At 36.6% G+C, this 15,367-nt stretch overlaps 1 long non-coding RNA gene across 3 annotated transcripts in view; it reads left to right on the forward strand.

Moving 5' to 3' along the window:
• LOC148005229 (uncharacterized) overlaps positions 1–15,367 on the forward strand; it is an 89,355-nt gene that overhangs the window by 48,288 nt on the left and 25,700 nt on the right. For 2 of the 3 annotated variants that reach the window (XR_015623009.1, XR_015623010.1), the window contains exons 3-5: positions 1,054–1,236; positions 6,081–6,132; positions 10,871–10,984. This is a non-coding gene — a long non-coding RNA (uncharacterized LOC148005229). The remainder of the gene's footprint in view (positions 1–1,053; positions 1,237–6,080; positions 6,133–10,870; positions 10,985–15,367) is intronic. The other variant, XR_015623011.1, reaches the window with a different exon arrangement.

Consider the following 15,367-nt stretch of genomic DNA (forward strand, 5'->3'; position numbering starts at 1 on the left):
GCACAAAACAGGCCTCAACAGATACAGTAAGATAGAAATAATCCCATGCGTCCTATCAGACCACTGCGGGCTAAAGCTGGTCTTCAATAACAATAAGAAGAATGCCCACATATACATGGAAAGTGAACAATGCTCTACTCAATGATAATCTGGTCAAGGAAAAAATAAAGAAAGAAATTAAAGACTTCTTAGAACTTAATGAAAATGAAGGTACAACATACCCAAACTTATGGAACACAATGAAAGCTGTGCTAAGAGGAAAACTCATAGCTCTGAGTGCCTGCAGTAAGAAACAGGAGAGAGCATATGTCAGCAGCTTGACAGCACACCTCAAAGCTCTAGAACAAGAAGAAGCAAATACACCCAGGAGGAGTAGAAGGCAGGAAATAATCAAACTCAGAGCTGAAATCAACCAAGTAGGAACAAAAAGGACCATAGAAAGAATCAACAGAACCAAAAGTTGGTTCTTTGAGAAAATCAACAAGATAGATAAACCCTTAGCCAGACTAACGAGAAGACACAGACAGTGTGTCCAAATTAACAAAATCAGAAATGAAAAGGGAGACATAACTACAGAATCAGAAGAAATTCAAAAAATTATCAGATCCTACTACAAAGGGCAGCACATTCTTGAAACTGCAGAATTAGTATTTTCTTTCTAAACATGAGGAATGGGGGAATAGAAACAAGAATTATGAGCAAAGAAACATAAATCCATACCTTAAAGATAGCATAAAGGCACATGCTGGTGGGATGTCAGCCTTAGAAGTCTGGGGTAGTCCTATTCTTATGGTCTTGCCACTTGTAGTTTGCTTGAGTCTTCTGCTAAGCAGATTTCTCACTGTTTGTGTCATTGTCAGCAGAACTTCTAGATTCCTGCCATCACTATCTTCTTGGGGGTTTTATTGCATATTCAAATCCTGCTACATAATTTCACAGCTCACCTTCCTAGGATGCCTGCAGAGTCTGCTTCTGTGTTTCATTACTGGGACTCTAATATTTTCTTTGAACTCTAGATGGGAGTATAAAACATCATCTCTCTTACGTTTTCAGGCCTGAAAGGCCACCACTTCATGGATGTCTCCATGTCAAACAGTGACAAGACCCTTGAAATACACTATAGAAAGTTCTTAATGTTTGAATGAGTGAACATGGGCAAACACTTGCCTGCAAGATACAATGTGGACAAGGAATCCCAAAGATCTCTTCTCAAAGCAGAGTTTTTTTCTACATGAGGTAAAACCCTTAACTTCTTGTTTTTTTAATGGCTATTTTATGTATTTACATTTCTAATGTTATCTCCTTTCCTCCCTCTCCCATCCCCCAGAGCTCCCAGGGACCAAACTAACTTCTTGTTTTTTAATTATAGGACAGATCTAGCTAACTTCTGAGAGACCATTAAGACATCTCTCTCATTGCCACACTGCAAAGCACTTGCCTTCTTTGTACTTGCTCTAATCATCTTAGCCCTTATATTTTCCTCAACCCCCATGCTATATGTATTTATATTCCTGGAAAACTGCAAAGTTTTCAACATTTTCTGCTCCGACTTACCTCTCACCTAAGCATCACTGTAACCCTGACAAGAAAGAGATAACAAACTATTGGAACAGGGTGAGGGACTGAAATTTCCTCAGTCCAATTAATCATCCCCTCACTTTAAAATTGAACTTCCTATAAATTCTTAGGGCAGAGAATTGGTTTTGATAAAATATAGTATCACTGTTCTTGTCTGAATTGTTTATTTTCATCACTCTTGGCATTATTAAACCACTTCTCAAAGATCTCTCAAAACAGACTTGAGAGTTTCCAAACTACCTGAGTTGGCAGTCATAGTGGCTTTCTTCTGGGTAATACTTATCTGTGTTATTTAGCTATTTGTTGCTGTGACTAAGTAGCTGAGAAACCAACCTGAAGGAAGAAAATGACAGTTATGTTTCATGCCATCAGGGAGAATAGGGCAGGGCAGAGCAGATCTAATGGTGGGCCACCATCAGAGAGATAAGAACATGTCTGCTGCCTTTCCCCTATCTTCCTTTCTTACTTTATTTGGGACCCACCCATACCACACCAGAGTTAATCATCCTGGACATAAAAATCTCAGACAAACCCACGGGAACATTTGCTAATCTTCTAGATCTTCAAATCTGTTCAAGTTGACAATCAATATTATCCTCACAGATTGGTAAACATCCTTCACGTTGTTGCTTAAGCTTAAAATTGTAAACATTCCCTTTCTTGAAAAATCCTCGCTCTTTTCATTCACAGTCTAGCGATAAACCAATGTAGATCAATGAGAACATAAAAATTATACAGCAATAATAGCCTCTTCTTCTATTAAAATGAAATTCTTATACAGCACAATAATGCTATATAAAGAGATCCACCTTATGACATCTATTCAAATTTTAAAATGTTTTAATGGAGATTTAGTTTTTACCACTTGAGTAGTGACTTTAAGTGGTTCAATACTAAGTAATAGAAAGCCTAAGTTATAATTATTACATTAATTGACTGAGTAGGTATGTTATTATAATTGCAAAGATTTTTAAAAAACAGTTTCTTTTTTAATTAAAAAACTATTTCCCTAAAATAATTAGTTATATTGTGTTATCCCACATACTTTTTTAAAATAATTTATACATAGGTAATGAAAGCTTACTTTAACATGAAATATTATGAGTACCACATACGATTTAAATTTATCATTTTAATTTACTTACCTTCATATAAACATGCATATAATGCAGACTGAGAGGCATTTACAATTCTTAAGCTGTTGAAAAAAAAAGAAACTCAATCAAATATAGTATAATGATGCCCTAGGATAATTATAATGAAGTAATAACTGACCTTCACTGTGTACTAAACTGTGACATCTTGAATTCAGTTGCCAATATAAACTACAATTACCAAATCACTTGGTGGTTTAGAAAATCAAACCATATTCTCTCCAGCTATTCTTCTGGCTTGGCATTACCTTCTAAATTTCAAGCTTACCCAGGTCTGCCGTGGTGCAGCAACTGCCTACATTTATTGACAAGCAAATATTTTCTGATCTGTTGCCACAAAGAAAGGATCACCCAAACTGAGAGGCCAGATTAAAAATTGAAATCCTGTCAAATGTCCAATTCTCAGCATGACTTGTTATTTCGTATTGTCATTTTCTGTACCCACAGTGCTAAGTCTTGTTAATTTTAGCACATTTAAAAGAATCCTAAATCATGGGTTTAAAACTAATGGGGCTGAGCAAACATTTATTTATCCTGCAAAGAGGGCCAATAAACAATTTTGTGTTTTCAAATGCCAATTTTGAAGTTTGAAAGTCAAAGAATATATTGCTAATTTTAAGTAAAATGGGCTACTTTAAGTAGATATAAAAACAAATATACACTTGCTGAAAAACATTCCTACAGGATCCATCTGATGCCCATATTTACTGAAAAGAAAGAACAGAAAACAATTCGCTCTAACTCTGTAGTTAGCACTTCAAAGCCAGGTTCATGGGGAGGATGAGAATTAGAGCATCCGATCCTCTATTTGGGTTGTTTCCTTCAGGCTGAGACAAAATGATTGCTTGCAATTGGTAGTTGAAGGGTCTCTTTGACTCACCAGGCACCATGGCCTCATCTACTTGTTTACTCCCAAATTTCTTATTTTCAGTATTCATTTCAGTCATTAAGCCACTGAGGTTAAAATTAAACAGAGTTAACATTGATTCCCTAAAATGGAGTTCTCAGAAAGTTGAGAATTTACCAAGTCAGGCACATTTCAGTCTATGTAAGGAAAGCTTTAATTTACAATCACTGTGAAACCCCATGATATGCTAAAATAGTACATTGTCAAAATTACCAAACTATTGGGAAAAATGCGAATGTGCTGATATTTCTAATTTTAGTCAATCCTTCGCTGATCGTCCTGTAGCACCTTTCTTCCAAGGAGATCAGGGTGCTTTATATTTAGAAAGGAAAAAAAAACCTGCAAAACAAAGTGAAAATTCTCCCAAATTTATATTGATGAGGAGATGATGTAGACGATGAGCTACAGAGCGTAAGGTCAAAGCAAAGAGGACGTCTGGACAGTAGGAGTCCATCAGTGAAGGAAGGACCTGATAACCTTTGCATCTTAACTATTTCTTTGCTGTCCTACATTTCTCCAAATTAACCCAAAGTGAAGCACACAGAAGCTGCCCAAGGCATGCCTCCTGCACGGCTGATTTCTCAAGATGTCTTTATTTAGCATTGCAACCTGAGCATTTCTATTATTCCACACTACTACTAGGGCTCAGTGAATAATTTCCCTAGAGGAAGTATATGTATCTAGGATTATAGGAAAAGGGTTTTCTTGCACACAAGAAATGTTCTGGTGCCAATGTGAGGATGGAGAACTCTGTGGACACTTGAATACTTTCACAGAAATCTTCAAAATGTTTTGTGACAGCAAAAGGTAATAATGGGAATTTTTTAAAAAATTTTGAAACAAACATTTCATTGTGATTTATCAAATGTAAGTGTACAGAAATGAGCACTTTAAAATGCCCATCTCATACTTGTGTTACCCATGGAAAGTTATTTAATACCAACTTGTGGTTCTTTGCCTGTTTAATGCTTCCTTCTTCTGAAAATTACTGTGTTGCATTTAGAAACAATTCCATCAATTTGTTTACATGATACATTGAAAACATTTTTCTGTTGTTAAATTTAATACCACTGGAAGAAATATCTGTTTTTATGACATGTTGAAAAGATTCCGTACTCTGGTTTCAGGTTATCAGCTCAGTCATGGGTACCATGGCCATATTTTAAGGCTTACTGTAAAGTCTTTGAACACAGATGAGCATTTGAAGGCATTAATTTGGCACAGTAAAAGGAGGTAACCTATTCTGCTAGAAATACTGTGATGACTGAACTTTTGATTTGTTCGACACAGGTTTAAAAATAAAGATGAGCAAATAAAGAGGTGCGAGAATACATGAGGTACTGGGCTTGAGAGAGGGAGATAATTGTAAAAAAGACTGGGAAGAGGAGATGGAGGAAGGAAAGTTGGTGTAATAAAGTGTTTATCTCTATCTTCTCCTCATCAATTTCTGCAAGCACACAGATGGGAAGTAGTGTTTCGTCTGAATACTAAAATAACCTAAGTCTGTAGTGTGCTTTGCAAGTTATCTACATCTCTGAAAATATTTGGAGGAAACTATATGCATTAAATATTAAGAATTCTACCAATTTGATATTATAAAACTCTTATGGAAGCTCCCCTCATGGAAGAGAAACAATGGTGAATTCCTAAGTATACTGAATATAGATCTCTCCTGAGAGACACAGCCAGAACATGTCAAATACAGAGGCAAATGCTAGCAGCAAACCGCTGAACTGAGGACGGGAACCCTGTTGGAGGAATTAGAGAAAGGACTAAAAGAGCTGAAGGGGCTTGTGACCCCATATGAACAACAATGCCAACCAACCAGAGCTTCCAGGAACTAAACCACTACCCAAAGAGTATACATGGACTGACCCTGGGTTCCAACCTCATAGGTAGCAGTGAATAGCCTTGTTGGAGCACCAGTGGAAGGGGAAGCCCTTGGTCCTGCCAATGTTGGACTCCCAGTGTAGGGGATTGTTGCGGGGGCAGTAAGGGGGTAGATGGGGAAGGAAACACCCTTATAGAAGGGGAAGGGGAGAGGTTAGGGGGCTGATGGACAGGAAATTGGGAAAGGGAATAACATTTGAAATGTAAATAAGAAATAACCAATTTAGTAAAAATGGAGAAAAAGTTACCTCAAAAAAAAAAAAAACAAAAACAAAAACAAAACTAAATGGGAGATATTACAATATAGGGTTTGTTTCCATACCTGTCTGTACCAATCTACCAGTGATTCAAGGCAATAGAGCATCCAGAATGTATAGAAAAACTTGTCTTCAATTTATAACAAGCAAAGAGGATCTCATCTTTTGGCTCCTCACTGTAAATAATAGAAATATATGAATATATATATATGTATATATATAAAATCAAGATTATACTTAACATGTTTCACTCAGGTAAATCTGTCATTAAAGCTATTTAATTTGTTCAAACAGGTACATGACATTATGAATGTACAGGTATCCAGTCACCTTTAGTAAGCCTTTTGTGAGTATTATTTTTAAATACATACTTTCTGTTGGAAAAATCAATACTTGGTACCAGTTAAATCTAATCAACTGATCAAATATAAAGCCTGAACTCCTCTGTCTCTATCTTAGCACTACCTTCATTTATACTCTACTCTCAAAGACCTTTTCAAGATGAAATGAACCTTCTGCATCCTCTGAAGGCTACTGACAGTCTGTCTGGCTGAACTCCAGGATGCAAAGTCAGCATATGGAGACACTGCATTTTTCGTCATCGATTGAAAAATGACACCACTTTGCTTGGTTCACAGAGACCCAGGCACAGTCAGTCCAGCTACGACATGCAAGTTAACAAAACAATACACAACACTAGATATGCTGTTTTTAAAACAGTAAAGGACTTGACAAAAATAAGAATCCATACAATATTCTATATGCATAGTTATTTCAAAGACGTGATTAACTTCTTATTCCTTTAAGCCTAAAACTAGTGCCTAATCATTTATTCATTTATACATGAGGTCAACATACTGTAGTGTTGGTTAAGCACGGAGACAAGTGCTATGTCTAGGGTATCTAAATTGTATGCTAACAGGAAAGAAAGCCTAAGCTTAAATATCTATGGAATAGATGACTGATACCACAGCATTCATACATGTGAATTTTGCTCATCCTTTTGTTTGTTTGTTGAGACGATGTCTTGTATGTTGTTCTGGCTGGCCTCAATTTACAATCCTCTTAATTTAGCCTGCCAAGTACTAGGGTTACTGGCATATGACGTTACCATCAATCTGACTCTGAATCCAATGTGCAAATGTATAACATTTAGATAATATCCTATGCCATCTTGTAACTTCAAGCTAGCTTAAATGTAAAAATGATGAATTTTCCATTAAGTTTCTATATAATGACCAAATATTATATAAAGAATGCATGGGATTAGTGAGTGAGTCTTTCCAGATTCAACAGTGATATTAAATGAGATAAAGAAAGAGACGTCTAGTGCCTACAAATAAGAAGCTTTGGTCATGTGTTGAATGATTAGATGATTAAATGGCTACAATCTCTAGATAAAAGATTGTCTTACATATATAATTTACTTTTGCTTTTCTTTTTAAAAGAGTAAGTTTACCAGTCACTTACTTCTGAGTACCAATAACTAAGTATCTGTGGACATCCCAATACTGATACTGTCTCAGGAAACTTACATATCTTTCTCAATCCTCTCTCTGAATTTCATATGGCTGACTAGTCCCCTTTTGAGTTCTGTCTTTATCTGGATTTCAAGTCCTTATTCTTCCAAAACTTCACAGCTGTCACAACTTTTCTTGATGTCCCCTGTTGCTTTCTTCTCCTTTTCCTCCCTCTCAAATTCTGATGCATGGTTCTTGATTTTCCTGATACTAGCCTATCCTGGTACACTAAGGAGTTTCATTTACTTCCATATCATTTTAAAAACTGCTTGTCTAGTGCCAGAACTGTAAAATTAAACCAAATTCTCCTCTGTTGAAGGTTTTAGGAATACTAGGGGTAGAGATATTTAATAAGCTGGAAGGAAAGGAAGATATATTTTATATTTTTTCATTTTGGGGATCCAAGGAAATGTTGTCAAGTCCTGGAAGCAGTTAAAATTGAACAACATGCGTCAGGGATTAAACTGAGTTTTAGATTAAGAGGTGATTAAAATGAGTCAGTAATATTCAGAATACATAAACTCAAGAAACTAGATATCGAAAAAATTAAACAATTCAATTTAAGAAGGGATGCAGATATAAACAGAATTCTTAACAAAGGAGACTCACTCACATGGCTGAGAAACACGTAAAAGAAATGTTCTACATCCTCAGCCATCAGGAAAATGAAAAGAAAACTACTATGAGAATTCACCTTACACCTGTCAGAATGACAGAGATCAAAACCACAAGTGACTGCTGGTGAGGATGTTAAATAAGGGGAACACTCACACATTGCTGGTGGGAGTAGCAATGTCTACAGCCACCAGGAAAATCTATATGTTAATTTCTCAGGGATATGGGAATTAATCTACCTCAAGATCCAGCTATACCATTCTTTGGTATATACCCAAAAAGTTGTTTATTCTACCACAAGGAGACTTGCTCAACCATATTCATTGCTGCCGTATTCATAATATCCAGAAACATTGTTGTTTACAACATTGGATGCTCTTCAACAGAAGAATGAACAAAGAAAAATGGTATATTTACACAATGAAATATAACTCAGTTATTAAAACATGGTATCATGAAATTTATAGGCAAATGAATGGAGGTTGGAAAAGAAAATCATCAGGAGTGAGATAGCTCAGACCCAGATTGATTAATATGTTATGCATCTGGCTTTAACCACTAAGTAAATGGTAACCAAGTTACAATCTGTAGACCCAGAGAAGGTAGGCATAAAAGAAGGATCTAGGAGGCCACATGGATCTCCTGGGGAGGGGGAAATAGAATAAAATTTATGGATGGATTAGAACCAGGGTTAGGGAGGATAAGAAAGAGAGGATCAAGTGGGAAAGGGTCAGGGAGATCAGATTGAGGCAGGGGATATTGGGAAAGACAGACAGAATAAGGGTTTTGGAGATGCTGTATGAAATCAAACTATAGTGGAAACTTCTTGCAATACATGAAGGCAATCTACTGAAGTTTCCAAATAATAACCAAGACAGAACAGCTATTGGTTATTTCTTGTCATCAAATGAAGCTTCCAGTGACAGGACTAGGTTTTGTCCAGTAAAACCAATACTACGCTTTTGTTTCATTGTTATGGTTGTTTGGTTTTTTTTAAGTAATAATAAAATAACTCTCAATGATATTATGCTATACTCATAGATCAGTTCCTTATTTAGCCATCATCACAGAAACTTTCTCCTTCAGTATATAGGAACAAATACAGAAGATCACAGCTGGATATTATATTAAGAAAGAGGCCTTAAAAATACACAACCCCAGATGGTATGTCTCCATTAAATCCCTCCCACTAAAGCTCAAGTAACTCCATAGAAGAGGAGGTAGAAAGAGTGTAACTCCAGAACAGTGCCCTCTAAATCAACTGAGAGAAGCTCATGTGAACTCATAGCCACAGAAGCAGCATGCACATAGTACATGGGTCTCTACCAGATCTTCTGCATATATATTACAGCTTTGAGTTTAATAATTTTATGGGATCCTTAAGTGTGTAAATGATTGGGCCTCTGATTCTAATGCTTTTTCTTGGGGCTCTTTTCCTTCTGTTGATTTGCCTTGTCCAACTTCGATGTGATGGCTTTTGTTTTATCTTATTATATTTTATTTTATTAAAAGATACATAAAAATACAGGATAAAAACACAAAGTCAGTAGGTCAGACATAGCATGGAAAAGAGAAGGAAAAGTTTTATAAAGTATGTGAGAGAAATGAAATAACAGAATAGACTTGGTGAGGTTCGAGTGAGGGAACTGTTCTGAGAACCTATTTCCTCATTTAATTGTGATCATAGATATAGGAAAAAATTTTGTCAACTCTCTGGGAAGAGAGTAAAGAAACTTAATGAATTTTATAAAGAGAACAGTCCATTATAGGATCTAGTTAAAAAAATAAGAAAGCCAAATCAGCATACAAACAAACAAAAACAAAAATGAAACTAGAATTGTTTGGCAGACATTTTCTTTGAATTGAAATGTAGGAGGAGCAGATCATGACACTCACCTGACTTATGAGGAACTTTACAAGAAGTTATATATGTCATAAACAATGACTGATCACAGGAAGAGCTTTAATGGTATAGCTCATTTTAAGTTATGCAGGTAGCTCCTGTCATTCAGCTTTTTTAGGTAGTTACCTGAGCTGAGGTATCACCATTTTGGTAATGTAGCTTCCTTTGAGACTTTTTCTTATACAAGCAATCCAAGCAAAGTTATTGGTACCCTAAATGAACCCAGAGGAAATCATTTCTTCGGTCTCTCATCAGTATCCAAAGTGATACTAGTCTTTGCAGTGGGCAATAGTTGAAATCTCCCCTCCCTAGCTACTTTACAACACTGTAACTATCTCCATTTTGTAAGAGCTTTAAAAAAGCCAGATATTACAATCAACATTTAAACCTCTACTTCTAGACACCAGGTTCATAAGCAGTCCACTGCATATTAGCCATAAATTACAGGATATCCATGCTATACTTCCCAGAACCAAAAATGTTGAACAAGAAGGAAGGCTCAAGGAAGAATTCTTGATCTCACTTAGAAGGGAAAATAAGTCATAAGAGACAGGTGGAGGGAGGGAACTGGGTGGGAGAAGGGATTGATACAGAAATGAGGTAGAGTTTGAGAATCAGGTGTGGGAAGAAACAGGAGAAAGGGCCAGAGGGCCAGGAGATTACATGGAAATCTGCATCTGTGGTACAGTGGTGGTGGGGTTGGGGGGCGTGGGGAGCATCTCTAGAACACATCAGAGACCTGAGATGTGGAGCCTCCAAGGAATCAATGGGGGTGACCTTTACTGAGACTCAAAGCAGTGGGGTTATGGAACTTAAAGAGGCTACCTCCTATAGCCAGGCAGGAGCCCCAAGGTAAGCAATAGGGATACCAACCCATTCACAAAATTTTTGCCCCAGAATTTATCTTGCCTATAAGAAATACAGGCATGTTAGATGGAGCAGAGACTGAGGGAATGACCAAGCAATAACTGACTCAACTTGAGACCCATTCCCCAGGGCAGGCACCAATAGCTAACATTATTAATGACACTCTGTTATGCTTGCAGAAAAGAACCTAGCATAACTGTCCTCTGAGAGGTGCCACCCAGTAGCTGACTGAACCACAGCTAAACGTCTGGATGGAGCAGGGGAGCATTTATGGATTGAATGCCCCAAAAGTGGTAAGATCTCCACAGGACAATCAACAGAGTGAAATAACCTGAATTCTTGGGGCTCTCAGAGCCTAAAGCACCAACAAAAGTCCATACATGGGCTGGACATAGACACCCTACACGTATGTAGCAGATGTACAGCTAGGTCTTCATGTGGGTCCCCCAACAACTAGAGCTGGGTCTAACCCTAAAGTTGTTGCCTCTCTGTGGAATATGTTCTCCTAACATATTCCGATGGCCCCAGTGGAGGTGAATGCACCTAGCCAAGCAGAGACTTTACATTCCACGGTAGGGGGTTTCCAAGGGCCTCCACCCTCTCAGAGGATGAGGGGAGGGGGATGGGAGGATGTGTGAGGGGAAGAACAGGAGGGGACAACAAGCAGGATGTGAAGCACATAAATAAATAAATAAATAAACAAACAAACAAACAAACAAATAAAAAATAAAGCCCACTGCTCTGCTTCTCATGCAGATGTATTAAATTCAGGAGAGGAACAAGTTCAGTCAGCCTGAAAGTGGTTCAGTATAAAACACAAAGGATGGATTCCTGTACAACACTACCACAGTGAGTGTGTGTGTGTGTTTGTGTGTGTGTGTGTGTGTGTGTGTGTGTGTGTGTGTGTGTGTGTGATAAAGAGTCAGAAGAGTTTAGGAAGTTAATAGAGATGGATAAGCTATAGAGATCCAGATTAATATCACACAAGGAAGCAAATAAATTTTAAAGGAGTCAGTAGAATTCCCCAACCTGCATAATCCAGAAGCAGAATCACCTACAGCCTGAAGTAGCTTCAGCAGGCAGTAGTAGAGCATGAAATTTCTTCACCTGTGTGTTCTTTAGGCATTTCAAAATCAAATAGCCTCTAGGCACTGTGCAATGAATCCCTGTACTTTGGACCAACACTTCAACTTTTAAATATTGCCATTTAAGTATGGGCTTGTCTTTTTATTGTGACTACCGCGTGTCTTGTGGGATATCTAATGATTATTCTGGCATGTATTCAATACATGCTAAGACCAATATTCCTCATATCTATATTTACATATGACTTTTTCATTTTCCCATAGATAGAATACTTATAGGTGAAAACTTAATTCAACCATACTGTTTAGATCTGGAACTTTTGGGAAAGAATTAGGATTCAGAAAGAGCCTTCATAGTTGATTCTCAGTAACTTTGTATAATGGCTTAATATACTGTCTTCCATAAGCAAACAACTTCAACGCTTGGTGCCCAACTAGTGGTTCTAGTTTTGGAAGTTTTGGAACATTTAGGAGGTGCTTCAGTTTTAGGATTTCTGTTGCTGTGAAGAGAGACCATGGCCACAGCAACTCTTATGAAGGGAAACACTTCATTGGGGCTGGCTTACAGTTCAGAAATTTAGTCCATTTCCTCACAGCAGAAAGCATGGTAGCCTGCAGCCAGACATGGTGCTAGAGATAAATCTGAGAATTCTATATCTTGATCTAAAGGCAATAGGAAGATAACTTTCTTGAGCTTCTGAGGCCAACAAAGCTGTGTCAACTCCAAGGCCACAGCACCTATTAGTGTCACTCACTATGGACCTAAAGGGGCCATTTTCTTTCAAAACATCAGAGGAATTGAGATGGACCTAATGGCTGGAGGTACTAGGTCACTGGGGTTAGGTGTTTGTGTATTATTTCAAGGCACTTGCTATTTTGTTTCCATTTTCCAAGCCATGATGTTAACAGCTTCTGCTATGGACTTCTGTCACCATGACATTCTTCCCTATAACAGGCAACCACAGACTAAACCCTTGAACTATGAGCCTCACTAGACCTTTCCTCTTGTAAGCTTTTTATAACAGACATTTTATCACATTGACATAAAAGCAACTAATACAAAAAGTGGAGAATGACCAAGGTACATTCAATATGAGCTTCTGTTCATCACTTGATATCCTGAGCTGACTGGAATGTTGATGGAAGGAAGGCTTGTACCAGATACAAGGCCCATGACCTTGGACTAGTACCATAAGCTACAGTCTTCTTTGAAACTTAATGTGCCATTGGTGTTAGTAGCAGTGGATAACAAATTGATATAATTTTTCTAAATGCCTGTCAATATTGCCAAATATCTCCAGTTGAGAGCCATTTATCCAGCCTCATTTAAATAACTTGTGTTTTCCTAAAAATATTATTTTTAATATTCTCCTTTGGAGTGGTCCCCTCTCTGTTTTTCTACCAAAGGCTTTCTGTTTATTTACCTGTAGCCAGGCTGACTGTTACCTTGCCTATAGAATGCTTTTATGCTAGTAGGATACCATCTACATACTATATTTATTCCACGAATTATATTAGTACTATTTCTGTGAATTTGCTTTCCATTACGAGACCTTTGCAATTTCCCCAAGATCTGACAAACAGAAGTTGTTTAATAACATTTGTTGAAATAAATAAATGAAAGAGGAAAAAATCCAAACATAATATTATCATTTTCTGTTACATTTCTACTGTTAGAAACTATCTTGAAAGCCAAGAAAATATTTTTGACTAGTTCTTGAACTATTTAATTTTTAGAATAGAGTTTACTTTTATAACAACTTATTACTTACTGAGCCAATATTAGTAACTGACCTCAACTATTTATCTCAACAGCTTTTAAAATTATCAGTTATTTTACTGAGATATTTTAGAAAAGATTACTATTTTGAAGAATTTGTAGTAGAAATGTATGTAGATTTTTTTCACATAATATTTCAGTTTCCTTAGCATTTGATAATGTTCTTTATTAACATATGAACTATTATCAAGGGAAAAACCATTTCAACCAATTAACCTTTACATATTTTAGTTAGGATGATTAATAAAACTATTATCACACTGCATTTGAAGAAATAAAGCACAATATATTTTTACTAGAAAATTCTCAACAGTCCTGAGGTTGACAATATGGGCCATTCCCCACATTTGTTCTTATCAAACAAAGATGTAGTGATATAGTTGTGAGAGGAGAGTTGATGAACTAGTCTTTAATTCTGTAAACACATTGAGGAGATTCATATATGTAATAAATTGTAAAGTAATTTTTTACAACTATCATATTTATAGAGAGCTTCTTGGTCTCGAATGGTGTTATCAGTTGGTTTATGTATATCTCTGCCATAAGATGCATTAAGATCATTAAGATCAAACAAAAATCTGAGAATTCCAAGCATTATTAAGTATGTGTTTGTGTGTGTGTGTGTATGTGTGTGTGTGTGTGTGTGTGTGTGTGTGTGTGTGTGTAGGTAAGCAAACACAAATCAACCCTGCTTATTAAAAAGACACTTAAATTCTTCATTTCTGCTTTTGTACATTTCTATCTGTAAACACAACCTACCAATAGGGGATTGATGTAGTATTATTGACTTGCTGGTATATAATTGTCATAATACAAACAAACGAACAAAGAAAAAAAATTAAATAAAGTTGAGTTTACAATAAGAAAGAAACAGGAGTCATTTAATGATGTTGGCATGTACTTCATGGAATGCAGACTGAGGTCAATGCCTTGACTTTAACATAAACCTGAAAAATGGAGTTATCATTCAAATTAGCATGGTATTTAAAGATCAAGATATTATGGTTATGGATAAAAGAATCTTAGGAAAGTCTTTTTAAGACATCAATTGTGTATTATTAATTTAAATTAATCTAACATTTGTTTTAGTTATTTAGAATAGAAAGATAAAAACAGTTTTCCCCCTAAGAAACTAATCATAAGTATATGGGATCTTCATGCAATGATGGTTATCAAAACATTAAAATAGTGAAACATTAATAGTAGTTAAGTTTTACAATGTTCTCTAGGAATCTCCATCCCCGTAGATCAGGGCTCTTGTCCCTTTGGTACAGTCTGATTAAAAATGGACAGGAGAGCTCTTTAGCCATTTGAACTTAAAACATGGTATTAGTTGCATAGAAGGAAACATGTAGACACACTGAATGTAATGTTTCAGAGGACAAGAATTGATAGAAAAAAATATTTATGTATACAGAGAAATACTTGTAAAGTCACCTTGAATTGAGCTAATAACTGTAGGAGTCAATGTAGTACTTTAATGACTTTTATATAAGAAAAAAGCTAAGAAACTGCCAGTTGCTCAGTCCACAAGGCTGGGTGTTCCAGCAGTCCCAATCAGTTAAGCAGTGCCACTGGTCCCAGTTAATGATGGAAGCCTGGAAATGCTAGTAATACTGTCAGCCAAGGAATCATCATCATCATCATCACCATCATCATCATCACCACCACCACCACCACTACCATCATCATCATCATCAACAGCAGCAGCAGCAACAACCCTAACTCAGCAGCAAGAGGGAAGGCAGAGCAATCAAAATGGCAAATGATCTCCCTTCTGCCATGCTCCTTGGGTATGTCTTCCTGCATCA

Source organism: Rattus norvegicus, chromosome 6 (assembly GCF_021556685.1).
Source record: "Rattus norvegicus strain SHRSP/BbbUtx chromosome 6, alternate assembly SHRSP_T2T, whole genome shotgun sequence".
In the NCBI taxonomy this organism is placed as follows: Eukaryota; Metazoa; Chordata; class Mammalia; order Rodentia; family Muridae; genus Rattus; species Rattus norvegicus.